Below are 13,771 nucleotides of genomic sequence, written 5' to 3'. Positions count from 1 at the left end.
TAACAAAAAGTCCAAAGCTTATTGCGATTAAAACGTTACATATTATTTCCAAGCATTTATGACATAATTAAAAGCTTGTGAATAATCACATAACGTTATTTACTTCAGAAAAATCAACATAACAGAGTCGAATTTTTAAATTGTTTAAAAAATGTTTATGGTTATCATACCAGTGGAATATTACATTTTATTCCTTCAACAAATAACAAATCATTTTAATGCAGCTAGCTCATAATCACGACTTACGTGGGAAACAGGAAGTTTCTCGCTCAGCACAGTGGAGTACATCGTCATCATTTTTTTTAACTTTGTGGTTCATTATTTTGAGTCATTTGGGATGCGGTGACACACAAGACCCTCTCACAACATATTGCTTTATAAATTTATTGCGTTTGCCGCTCAGAAATGTTCACGTAATCATGCTGCACGTATCAGCAGTTCCCTGCTCCAGCGCGTTAGCGCTCACACTGCATGTGTACCGCTCTGATTAAACTGAACTGCGCTCTGGTCCACTTCTTCCAACCAACTGCGTCCGAGCGCGGCACAGAGCGATCACATTAGTCAACCGAACCGGGCAATAACACCATAATCACACACACACACACACACACACACACTCTCTCTCCAACTTTCCTTTGTTTTTTAATGGTGGGCGTTAACGCAGTTGGTTAGAGCAGTGCTGATTGGGGAGAACGGAGGTGCGCTCACTCCATTGGTTAGTAAGACTCAAGTCACTCAAGGCTGGCAGTCATGCATATGCTCTGGAACAGAGTAATATCGCGTCCACATTGCAGGCTTTGCGATTAGCAAAATAGCAACGTCTCAAATCGCGATTCGATTTCGATTAATTGCACAGTCCTACATGAGCAGGCAAAAGGAGAGTCCGTGAAACAGGCAGAGGTAAAAACCAAAAAGCAATCCAAAGAAAACATCAATCCAGAGGGTAATTCAAACACGAGGTAAGGGGCAAGCGAGGGTCAGAACCAAAAAGCAGTCTGATACCAACAACCTGGAGACAGAAGACAACAGTTAATAATTTAGTAGTAAATTCTGAACATAATATTAACTAAGAATCATGAATGCTATATAAACATTGTTCATGTTAAATAACATAATTATTTAACCAGACCCCCCCATTATGGGACTCACAGCTGAAAATGCCCTACCTAATTAACTTAAAATTGCAACAGTTCCTTATTTCATTGTGCTACACACACAATTTTGGTGCCTTTGGATGATGAAAAGTAAAGCCCAAAGGGTCTTCTTTCCAGATTTGATAATGCTCAAAAAGATTAAAAGTTATAGACGCTGAAGTGCCTCAAGAAATTTTTTACCACACTGATTTTTTTTTTTATTTCATATAAAAATACATGAAATCAGTACTGGAGCAATCTAGAAAAGTAATGGGTTGAAAGTCACATGTCTCATACAGCTTCTATTATATATCTGAAGATACCATGAAAAATGAGATTCCTGCAAATATTTTTCAGAGATTATGTCTAGTCCCCCCCCCAAATATAAAAAATATTTAACAACTGTATTGAAGGCTTCTACAAACTATTTTTAGTGATTAAACATACCACTGCATATTTTTACTATTATAAAACAATAGACAAAATCTTAGACATCATATAAGTGATTAATTTGAAAATTAGAAAGATACTAATGAAAAAAAAGAAGAAAAATAAATAAGAAAATAAAAAGATTTTACTATATCTATGCCAATTACAGTACATCGTGAGATTGCTAGAAATACAGCATTTACACTAGATGGTAATATAGTCAATTATCACGTGCTGATCATCTTCAGACCAAGCTGGCAAAAACTTATGGAATCAAAATGGTGGACAGGAAGTTCAGCCAATTATGGCAAAATTGGTATCGATGTTCTTGGCATGATCCACGGAATCTATCAACATCAGTCTCATTACAATATGATAAATTTGTGCAAAGGCAGGTAGCAGTCAATCAAAAATAAGGTAACAGTCCAACTAATCGCACCCTTTTTCTGTCATTAATTGCGATCAATCGCACACTTTACACTTGTTTCAAATGTTTATTTTGTCATTTGCTAAATCCAGCAAAGTAAACCAAGATTGAAGGGTGATTCTCAAAAATCTGTATTTTCTGCAAGCATTTTTTTTTTTTCAATAAATTTAGATGTCTTTCCAAAAAAGGACACTTAGAAACGCCCAAAAGACACCAAAGATACCAAACAGGGACCACATGGAGATGCCAAGAAAACCCTAAACCAACCACCTGCTGACTGCATATATATACTACAGTACACAGATACAAAAAAGATAAATAAACAGCAACATAAACATGACAAATCAAACATTATCGTAAATTTGTGTGGAAACAACGTGAATGTATGGAAATGTCTGTGTCTGACTGAAATCGTGTAGGTACCTGTAACCTCACCAACAGGGTCGAATAAAAGTTTCAAAATGTGAACAAATTTTAATCTCTCAGCAACTGCGATGTACCAGATCAGTGGGCCAATCAGAAGACACAGGAGCCGGAGGAGGCAAAAGGCACACACACACCGACTTTCCCACACACATTTATTTATATGAAAATAATGATTTGATGGAAATGAAATGATTAAACAATTAGGGAAAAAAAATATAAATATAAATCAATAATTCACCTTAAAGGGAAATAAAAAAAAAATCAGTTTCACAAAATAAAACAATTACCCAAATAAAATAAAAATTAAAAATGCAAAAACCATAGGCAAAGATTTAGCTTCTTTTCCCTTTTAAGAAAATTTGCTTCTGTTCTGAGTTCCCTTATTATTTGCTTTAGTGGCTTTAGGTGTGATTTTAGTTACACCTGATCAAAAGGTTTTAATGGTTTAGGTTAGATTATATCTCTTTGTTTTCCTCATTTCAGCGTGTTTTTGTGAAATTTCCTTTTCAAACCAAAATTAAATTTACAATTTCCATCCAATATAATGCAACAAAAATAAATTTACAATACCTTTGGATTACCACATTAACAATTAAAGAAAATAATGTAGAAAACACATAACTTCTTATCAGTTCAAATAATTATTTTCCTTTCAAATATTTCAGTCCAAAAGAGAATTAGAATGTTCTCCCTTAGTTCTTAAATAATGTCAGTTCCAACAGAAAAGATATTCCTCAGTCCTTAAGTTCACAAAGAAGAACTCCCACAGATAAACAGAAACGCCGGAACGATGCAAATTCAATGGAAGGTGAGAAAGGAGATTCAAGTTCACCATCTATTTCCTTCTTTCAACACGAGACTCAATGCATCCATGCCAAAAAAAAAACGCAATCCGCAGTAAGCAAAGCCAACTTAAAAACAATATGCAAAACTGTCCGATTCCTCTGTACATTAACTATTTTTGTTGATTGGTCTTCTTTCCAGGTTACACCAGATGAATCAACGATTAGCTTCATTTACATTACCTAGGCCTTAAACATTTACAGATCAACAGGAACTCTGTGCAGATAAGTTTTTTTAACTTCTTAATCTATGTAGTTTTAACATAAAATTGATCCTAGATTAAATTCTTGCATTTCTTTTAGGTATTTTACATCAATTAATTCTCTAAATCTCTAGATGCGGAGTCAGCGCCGCTTCAAGATTTCTCTAATTGGATGACTAACAAATGCAGTGCTATTACCAGTTATTATTGCCGCAGTAATATACATATTAATGAAATGAACAATAAAGAATTATATTTTCTTTAAATTTTATTTGTCTCTATGTCTTTCTTTATATCCACTACATAGGTTAATATAGTAAAAATATTTTTTCTTTGGACTGAAAATTTATTTAAGTCTGGGTTACACCACTACTTGATTTGTGTACTTTGTCCACTACTGCTTAGGTGTCTGAGAAGAGTAACTGGCTATCTTGCCTGCACGTTTCTCACTCCTCCCCTCACTGTAGCGACCTACTCAAATTTCAGATGAGTCGATGTACATCTCAAATGAGCCTAGTGAGTGAACACATCAGAGGCTATCTGGAGGCAATCACAACACAACTACAGCTCAGTATTTTTGAGGTAAGTTTATTTTTATAGCACAATTAATAAACAATGGGCATTTAAATAGTCCATTAAGATGTAATCCGTAGATCATATTCATTTGGAGGCTTTTTCTTGCAGTGAAAAAATTGGTTCATGATGAAAATGTCTATCCAGATGTGTAGATGTTTCCTGATCTCATCCAACATTCTTTTTGCTGTGAGTAAGCCTCAGTTTTTATTAATTATTTATTACTTGTCTATTAATTAAACACTGTCTCCTTTAATTAAAAAAATCCTATAAATGTAAACACAGGGTTCGAACGGTCATGAAAAACCCGGTAAAGCCATGGAATTTTAAAATGGCCATTTCCAGGCCTGGAAAAGTTTTTGAAAAATAAATGAAGCCAGAAAGTTTTGTAAAAGCTGTGATTTCTGTCAGTAATGTTGATCAAACAATGAAAAACAGAGAAAATCACTCACTGCTCTTGACTGAATAACGTTTTTTAACTTCAATCTGTTTTTAAATGACAGTTTATTCAATTCCTGTACCTGAACACTACTGAATTTCCAAAAGTTAATTCAGCTCCTGAGTTTTACCTGATATTATTGGTTAAAAAATTACAATATTCAGTGATACTATATGTTCTCTGCACACACACACATATACATATAAGTTTTTAGATATTATATAGCGTATTTTAAAAACTGTTTTAAAATATAAAATGTATGTTTATTTGCAACAGTTATGCAAACAACTATAAAAAGACATTTATGACAGTAAAAGAGCGACATCTGCTGACAGACGCGTTGTCACAGGAACATCCCAGATAAAGATAATGATGAAATTTTGTCGCTCCTTTTGTAAAGTGCATTCCTAACAACTACTTAATGGCACGCATGTCCCCTGCTCACTCCAAAGTCCCCACTCCAAGGGGATAGGGATGATCACTTCCATTTGGAATTTGCCCAGGAACTCCAAGGGGATAGGGATGATCACTTCCATTTGGAATTTGCCCAGGAACCTAGGATACTAGTACCGGCACACCCCTACTCCACTTCAGTGTTGCTCTTTAAAAAAAGATTTGCTTCAGATCTTTACTATTTGTTGTTATCAGCTTAGGCAATAACGATGGGAAAGTGAGCCTTCAAAGGGAAGGGTGCTATGGAGGACACATCCTACCCATAGGAAGGTAACATGTGGAGACACTGATATGGACTGACCGAACGGGGGCAGAACTACATATGGAATGGTCTCAGAGGCAGGTCCTATCTGAGAGTAAGGATGGAGCAACTGCCAGCAAAGACTGACAGAATGGTCTGTCAAAGGGAAGACAAAGGTTCACTGAGAGGAAAACCTTACCGTGGAAGAATACACATATGGGATCACTCACAGGAAATCACGCCATATGGACACCTAACACAGTACAGGGGCTGACCGGACACCCGGGCCTGAAGTCAGTCTGCTCTGCTCAATCTGTCTGCTGGGGGTGCGCGGTCAGGAGTGCTGTCTTAGCAGACAGGAACTTAAGCTCAACTGAATCCAGCGGCTCAAAGGGATCGCACTGAAGGCCAGCTAGGACGGTAGAGAGATCTAGGGTTGTAAAAAAAAAACAACTAATTTTGAATGTTTGTCGAAATAAAAAAAATAAAAAAATCCACATTCAAATACAAAAAGGTTGTATTCAAATTTTAGGTCTGTGTCAGCTGTCAGGCAGCCTTATCAGTGGTGCACGAGATGCGATGATGATGTACAGTAGGTGGACAACCAGAATGTGTAATACCGCCGCCGCAGGGCGCAAAGGGATGGATTGCAAAATGACTGTAATTTTGTAAACTGAGATGAAAGAACGCAGTAAAACAACAATAACATTGTAAAATAACATTGTAACATCCTTAAAAACCATTAGAAAATTTACAGTGAGTTAATTTCAAGACATGGGATAGTCTTAGGCTACAGTCTACCCATCAAAAATTAAAAGAAAGACCTTTACACAAAGGCTCTTACGCATACCATTGTTATTTAACAGTCATTACTTTTATAACTTGCCAGATTTCACTTGCCAGATTTCAGTGGCGTTTTCTCTTAAGCAGAGATGATTGGGGCTCTCAAGTAAATCCCCTAATGTCATCACGACATAACTAGTAGTGACCGACAGATAATGGAAATATTATTACTATACTGTTTATGTTAATTGAGCCAGTGGCATTTGAAATTTACTATATTTGGGTCCGGTGAATGAATGAAATACACTAATCTGTACAGGTCATGAAATTAAAGTTGATTTGAACTCATGGTGCATACATACACAATGGGCCTCATTTATCAATCTAACGTAGAAACAAGCGCAGATCCATGCACACAAATTAACTTATGACAGAGTTCGCGTGTGATTTATGAAACATTCGTATGCCGCCAATCTCATCATACGAATCACGTTGAGAAATGGGATGGCAGAAAGCAATCGTCATTTGAATGTCACGCTCCTAAAAACAATTTGTTTTAGAAGCCTTGCCCCTAGAGTTTACAGCATGTAGAAATGAAACCCAGCCAAAAAGAGGAAGAAATCTCATGAAAGAGAATTGGATCTTACTCCAAAAACACCAGTTAACCTTGTAATAGCAAACAATTAGGCTACATTAATTAATGTAATTTGTGTATTTTAAAATACTGGTAAATATAAACATTATAGCCTATTTAGTTCTCCTCAGTCTACAAAAAATATTTAACATTTAATTGTATTTAGAACAGAACAAGAATGAAGGTGCCTGTGCGATCAGATTAATTAAAAAATAAAGAGATAAAAAAAAAAAATGCATTACAAGTGTCACAAAAACGAGCATAGCATATTGTTGCACAGTGTTTTTTTTTTTTCCTTTTGTTAATCTGTTAATAAGTATAGCCTATTATATTTTTGTGTGATCCTATTTATTTTATTCCTAGACTTAACCCCTTAACTGTCACTCACATTTTTGAACATAGACTTGAAAGTGCATGATCCAAACCTAAATTTTTCTAATTCATGACTGAAAACATTTTGTAACATGATTTTGATGTACAATTTTCAAGGTAATGCAATGTTTGATTTTAAAATGGGTTTCAAAGGATGCTTTTGAGATTTTAAGTTTTCGAGTGATATACAATTTCTGATGATTTCTAAAGTGTGATAGAAAAAAGATTGGTAAAATACCTATATAGGAGGTCTTAGACCTTTCCAACGATACATAGTTTGTCATGATTAGATTACTATTTAATTGTAATATAGTGAAGTAAATGAGGGGCCCGGTGACAGTTAACAGGTTAATTTCAGTTCCCTTTCGATACTTCACTCATTTTACATTTACATTTAATCATTTAGCAGATGCTTTTATCCAAAGCGACTTACAAATGAGAACAGTAGAAACAATCAGACCAACAAGAGAACAATCAGACCAACAAGAGAACAACAACAGTATACAAGTGCCATGACAAGTCTCAGTTAGACTAGTACAGAACACATAGCCAGGGTTTTTTTATTTTTTTTTTAAAGAATGTGCTAGACAAGAAAAGAAAAGAAAAGAAAAGGTAAGTGCTTAGTATTAGTTGGTTAAGTGCTGGCGGAAAAGATGAGTCTTTAGATGTTTTTTGAAAATGAGTAAAGACTCAGCTCTTCGAATTGAGATTGGGAGGTCATTCCACCAGCTGGTCACAGTCCAGGAAAAGGTCTGTGAGAGTGATTTTGAACCTCTTTGGGATGGCACCACAAGGCAGGTTAATTCACCACAGTTAACAGGTTTATTTCAGTTCCCTTTCTATACTTCACTCATACTGTGTATGGGGAAAAGCTCCTTTTTTCCTCGATACTGAAGCCTTTTTTCAATAACGCAGTGCAACTGCACTGCCATTGGTTTAATCTGTAAACTTTTTTAAACCAATGACAGCGCTGCGTAGCTGTGCGAGCCTGTGGCGATGCAGTGCGCCAAAGCCCGCCAAAATGGGCGGGGCGAATGGCTATATAAGCAGGCAAATCGCCAGAGGAAATCAGATCTTACTCCTTCAGCGACGACTTCACTTCGCTGGATCTTTGCTGAACGCCTTCGCCTGGAACGAGTTCTCGCCGCCGAAGAGGCACCGCAGCTGACCTGCAGCGCCGGCAAACCAATGACAGCGCTGCGTAGCTGCACGAGCCTTTCCGGCCGCTTCTCAGTGGATCTCCTGCTGCCATCTGGCGATTCTAAAAGAGCAATTTCCAGCGGTTTTCACCGCTCTAAAAGAGCGTTTCTAATGGCGTTTTCACAGTGGCGGCATCTGAGCAAATGCCGCGCCACAGCTGTGGCACATGCAGAGCTCCTCTGCATGAAGATGATGGCCACGGTGAGTGCGTCTTTTGCCTGGGAAAACCCCACGCCGAGGCGGCGCTCATTGAGACTTCATGCTGCTTTTGTGAAAGCATGAGTCTCGCCTCTCTGCGCTCGCGGATCACTTTCTTTAATGAAAGTGGTCCCGCCCCTCACGCCCCCCCGTTTTTTCCTCCCGCAAGCCAGCCAGGAAAAGACAGCGGGGTGGGGTGGGTGAGCGGATTTGTTTGGGTTAGAGCCGGCCGAGCACCCGCGTGCCTCACCCTCTCCTATGAGAGAGCCGCCCCCCGTCTTCTTCTCACGCCCAGAGCAGCGTCCCTCGGCTGAAGCGAGCGACCTCGTCTCTTTTGGCGGATCAGAGAACGAGCTGCTTGATGACTCAATGTCATACACGGCTTCTGAAACGGAGGATTGGGCCAGTGATTCTGACCCCGCCCACACGCTGTCACTTGATCCCATCGACGCCAGAGCTGGATGCTGAGCTTTTCCGCATCCTCTCCAAAGCCGTCGAGGCGCTCGATTTAGAGTGGGCTCCCCCTGAAGGTCCAACGCGCAGCAGACTGGACGAGTGGTACCTGCCGGGATGCCGCCAGGCCCCCTGCCAGCACGCTGCCCCGTTCTTCCCTGAAATTCACGACGAGCTGACTAAGTTGTGGCGTGCCCCCTTCTCGGCCTGCTTACGCACTACCTTCTCTGCAGCTCTCACTTCAGTGGATGGCTCTCAGGAGAAGGGCTATGAGCAAATGCTGCCCCTGGACGAGGCCGTGGCTGCTCACCTCTGCCCCCCCCCCGGCTTTCTACTGCTACTCCTTAAAGGGATAGTTCACCCAAAAATCAAAATTATGTCATTAATGACTCACCCTCATGTTGTTCCAAACCCGTAAGACCTCCGTTCATCTTCGGAACACAGTTTAAGATATTTTAGATTTAGTCCGAGAGCCTTCTGATCCTCCATTGAGAATGTATGTACGGTATACTTTCCATGTCCAGAACGGTAACAAAAACATCATCAAAGTGGTCCATGTGACATCAGTGGGTCAGTTAGAATTTTTTGAAGCATCGAAAATAAATTTTGGTCCAAACATAACAAAAATTACGACTTTATTCAGCGTTATCCTCTCTTCCGGGTCTGTTGTCAATCCGCGTTCACGACCCCGCAGTGACGCTGCTGACGTAAGTTCACAACTCCACGGTATCTGGTGTGCCCGAGCTTCGTTTACCGTCTGAGGGAGACGCACGCCGTAAACAAAACAATCTTCGCAAACATGTCTGAAGATTTCGACTCAGAGGAAGACTTGCATTTTTTTGCCCAGCCATATTTATTTGAACCCGAATACACGGACGAGGAACTAAGAGCGATGGAAGAAGCTCCTACACAGCAGCAACCGCTGTCACAAGCTTCGGAAAGGCAAAGAGCAATGGAGACCTGGTGGTGTAAATGTCTTCATTGCCATACGATGCCTACAGAACTGGAGAGCTTGTGCTGCACCGAGTGGGACATAGTAATGCCGCAGATGGAACATGTGGAACATTCAGCAGATGAGATGACATCTGCATTGCAATGTATAACGGAGGATACCGGATTTCCGCCCCTGCTGAGCAGCAGTGTTTTAGACGTGTTTAGTATGCTACATCGACAGAACACCGGCTTTCAGCCCCTGCTGAGCTGACGTGCAGGTGGCACACTAACTGTAGAGTAAGTATTTATTCAATGTTATTATTATTATATAACTTGTTACACATACAGGCATTGTAGTAACAATGTATCTTCTTTATCGTTTACAGTCAGTGTAGATTGGTGGCATACCGTGTTGTACTGGAGTGGATACTCAAAGGAGAAAAACTGGGAAGACACAACAGGAAAGTTCTGCCATCGTGTGTTGTGCAGAGCATACGTGAAAGATACCCATCATCATCTGGAACGTATGTGGGTTTCAAGGAAGCTGAAGAAGCTTTTGGACTGATTTGAATTGTTTAAAATGACTTTAATTTTTTTCTTGTAACTGAAGACTAACCCTTTATTTGTAAAGTTTAATTTTTTTTATATTTAAATAAAAAAGAAAAAAAAAGTATGTGTTGTACAGTTTGTTACCTAGAGGCTACAAATCAAATTTTTTTTGTTACAGTAGCACAATCATCGTCAGTCAGAGTCAATCCATAGTAAAAAAAAAACGTTTTTTTTATATGTATTTAGATATGTACATGCAGTTCTCTTGTGCTCTCAGCACTCTTTTTTTACATTGTGTGATATGTATTACAAAAAGACCTAGAAACATATGTGCTGCAAAAATGTAGAAAACGGGGGAAAAAAGATCAAAACGAATGATGTAGAACAAGGCCGTCTACTTTTGAAACCTTGAAGCATGCTTTTCAATTGCTGCTGCTTTGTTAATTTTGGGTTTTGTAGCAATGTTTGGTGGTAATTCCGGAACAACAACTTGTGAGGTTGGGTCCTTGAAAACAACAGTGGGGTCACTGCGCCGCTCCATAACTTTTACCACAAGTTCCTCCCTAAAGTTCTGGGTTGTGGGTTCGTAAATTTTCCTAGCCACCCATTCCTTAGAATGTTTGGGAAAACCACATTGTATCGTGGAACACCTAAAACACACAGTCCCAAAAAAAGTCAAGAATTACTTACTGCAAAAGAAATAATAACCAAGCGTACCTCTATGTACCTGTCCATTTCACCTACATCAGAGATATATCTATTTGTACGTGTACTTTAAAATATGAAATTACTTGTAGAACATGTTTTTTATGCTGTGTACTTGCCTGATGAGGTTGTGGCCTGTTCACGGTTTACATTTTCATTGTGATCAATGACAGCCAGTTGTGTGCGAGCAGCCATTGATGAGTAGTGAAAGTGGTGGTTTTTGAGACAGTACTTCAGGAGAACAGAGTGGTACACCTCAAGACTGCCTGAGAAAACAAAATAAACAATGTACAATGAACAATTACATAGCAAATATTAAAATGTGTTGTTTACAAGCAACTTGCCTGTATGCTTGAATAAGGCCATTTGTCTCAGGTCTTTCAGGAGACTTGGATTTAATACTAGCATTGACAGAGTGCGAAAAGAAGGAGATTCCTTTTTCAGCCAACGTTTTCGTCGCTGTTGGTCAGGACTTAGGTCATCGTGATCACATTCTTTTCGCCGTCCATCTTCTGTCCATCTATGTACACCACAAATGTGGTGGAGAAGGGATTTCCATTTCTCAGTTAAAAGCTGAAAAAAAAAAAATTTTAATTACATTTATTTATTCACAAATGTATATTTACTGTGAAATATTGCAGATAACATACATGGGGGGGGTTCCCGCCACAGGATGCACATGCATACCACAAATGGTTGCATATACTTTTTATCCAAGGCTGGAGGTCTTGATTCTCTTTTTTTTTTTTTTGCAATTGACAGCATTTTTTTTTGAAGAACCCTTTTCAAAAAATTGAAAATTTTGATTAGTTCAGATCAATAGGTTTTTGGGTCAAAACAGCATGTAGACAATACTTTCTGTACTTTTTTATCCAAGGCTGGAGGTCTTGATTCTCTTTTTTTTTTGCAATTGACAGCATTTTTTTGAAGAACCCTTTTCAAAAAATTGAAAATTTTGATTAGTTCAGATCAATAGGTTTTTTGGGTCAAAACAGCATGTAGACAATACTTTCTGTACTTCAATAATACTGTGAACCCGTTGTTTTCACAACACCACAAATCTAAGCTCCATTTAAAATAGTATATGTAACATTCTTGTAATACTACTCTAGAAAAACATTAATAACTTGTAAAGCAAGCTATACATACCCTTTACTACATGCCAGATGTCAAACTCGTGTTGTATACGAGGGTAATCGACCCTCATAGTCTTTCTTATTGAGGGGGACCTGTCCGTGGTGATCACGTCTACTTTTAATCCACTGTCCAAAAGAAAGTCTACACACCTTTTGAAGGCTACTGGTTCCATGGCAACAGAACTTGTAGCTTCAGTAACCTGTAATAAATAATTAAAAAAAACATTTTTAAATCTTCAATAGTTTTCACTACTTTTGACAGATTATATTTGGGGAATAGGTACAAAAAAATTACTGTAAAAATTTCCTTAAAATAAATTGTAAAAAAATTTAGTAAAGTCACCATGTCATAAAGAGGGGAAAAACTCGTGTGCACACTGACCTGCACCAACTCGAAGTGGACAACGTTTTTGTTGACATCGTCCATCATACTGTATGTGCAGTATTTGGCAGAGAATCCAGGACTGAAAAGACAATGGAATGAAGATGCAAATTTAGAAATCTCACAGTATTTTAACAGTGTTGAACGTTTAAACATTTTTTATTTTTGCTTACCTATCAGATCTTCCATCCCCTGATAAATTTGCACCTTTTTGCAAAACGTTCTGCAACCTCAAGTCTTCAAGTAGTTTTGCCTGTTGCTCCTTGTAGAAAACATTGACAACAGGGATTGAATACGAGGACTGGATCGCATAGAAGGTGCCCGTGTGGCTGCGGGATTTGTACATTGAGGCAGGCAGCCCAATCTGCGATGTCTACATAAGTAGCACCAGTGAATAGAGTAGATGCTGCCACAAGAAGGTTGTTGTCTGCCATTCCGCGAGTTTCATTGCATGAGTTCCAAGACCCTTCGTGGCTGTTTATACATTCCCAACTGACACGAAGAAGGCTACCAAATGAAAACTTTTTAGTGTCAATGACAGTTTGTCCACATTGAGGGCATCTGGTAAACAACTGCATCAAATTTGACTCATTGACTATCCATTTTCTTTCTTTGTATTCCTTCTTCCTCTGTATTTGTAGTTGATGTAGACGTAGTGGAACTTAGTAGAGCGAAACTCAAGTCCTTCTTGTCTGATGGAGGATCCAGAGAAAGCATGCTGACATCCAAAGAAAGCTCTTCAGAAAGATTTTCAGCTAATGCTTGTTCATCCTACAATTAGCAAAAATGCACTGATTAAAATTGTAGTCCTTCAGTTAAAAAAATAAATTGAACACAAGTATACCATAAGAATACAACAGAACCAAAAAAAAAAACTTTACATGTGAAACAGTAGATTGCATAGTTATTTTGTAAACAACATATTGTTCTGATATATACTTACAGATTGAAAGGACTTTATGACAGGCATGGCGCATAGTATGTCCCTGATGTTGACAGACAGGATGGGTCCTTTGCTGACTCTGGAGTTGATAGCACCAACCGAAGTTTTGACACAGAATCCTTAGCTTCTCGCAGAGAACTTTGTCTGTCATATGATTTCAGTGGGGTTGACTGGGGAACACCAGCTAAAACTGTAGCTACAAATTCCTCTCTGTTCCCCTCTTCCTCAGCTGATACTGGAAGCAGACTGGTAGAAGATGTAGCTGCTGCCTGAGATTAATATGATTTTGATTTTGAACATTGTATGGTTGTTTGTAA

The 13,771-nt window shown here is 38.6% G+C and overlaps 1 long non-coding RNA gene across 1 annotated transcript; it reads right to left on the bottom strand.

Annotated features, from left to right (window-relative positions):
- Positions 1 to 11,647: 11,647 nt before the first annotated feature.
- LOC122136918 lies at positions 11,648 to 12,790 on the bottom strand. Its single transcript, XR_006154405.1, has 5 exons — positions 12,685 to 12,790; positions 12,512 to 12,593; positions 12,143 to 12,329; positions 11,858 to 11,927; positions 11,648 to 11,698 (listed from the first exon to the last, which is right to left on the bottom strand). It is a non-coding gene; the product is annotated as an uncharacterized LOC122136918 (long non-coding RNA).
- Between the last annotated feature and the right edge of the window lie 981 nt (positions 12,791 to 13,771).

The sequence above is a fragment of the Cyprinus carpio genome, chromosome B3 (genome assembly GCF_018340385.1).
Source record: "Cyprinus carpio isolate SPL01 chromosome B3, ASM1834038v1, whole genome shotgun sequence".
Lineage (NCBI taxonomy): Eukaryota > Metazoa > Chordata > Actinopteri > Cypriniformes > Cyprinidae > Cyprinus > Cyprinus carpio.
The sequence above is the reverse complement of the archived record's forward strand: the minus strand, read 5'-3'. Positions and strand labels throughout refer to the sequence as shown.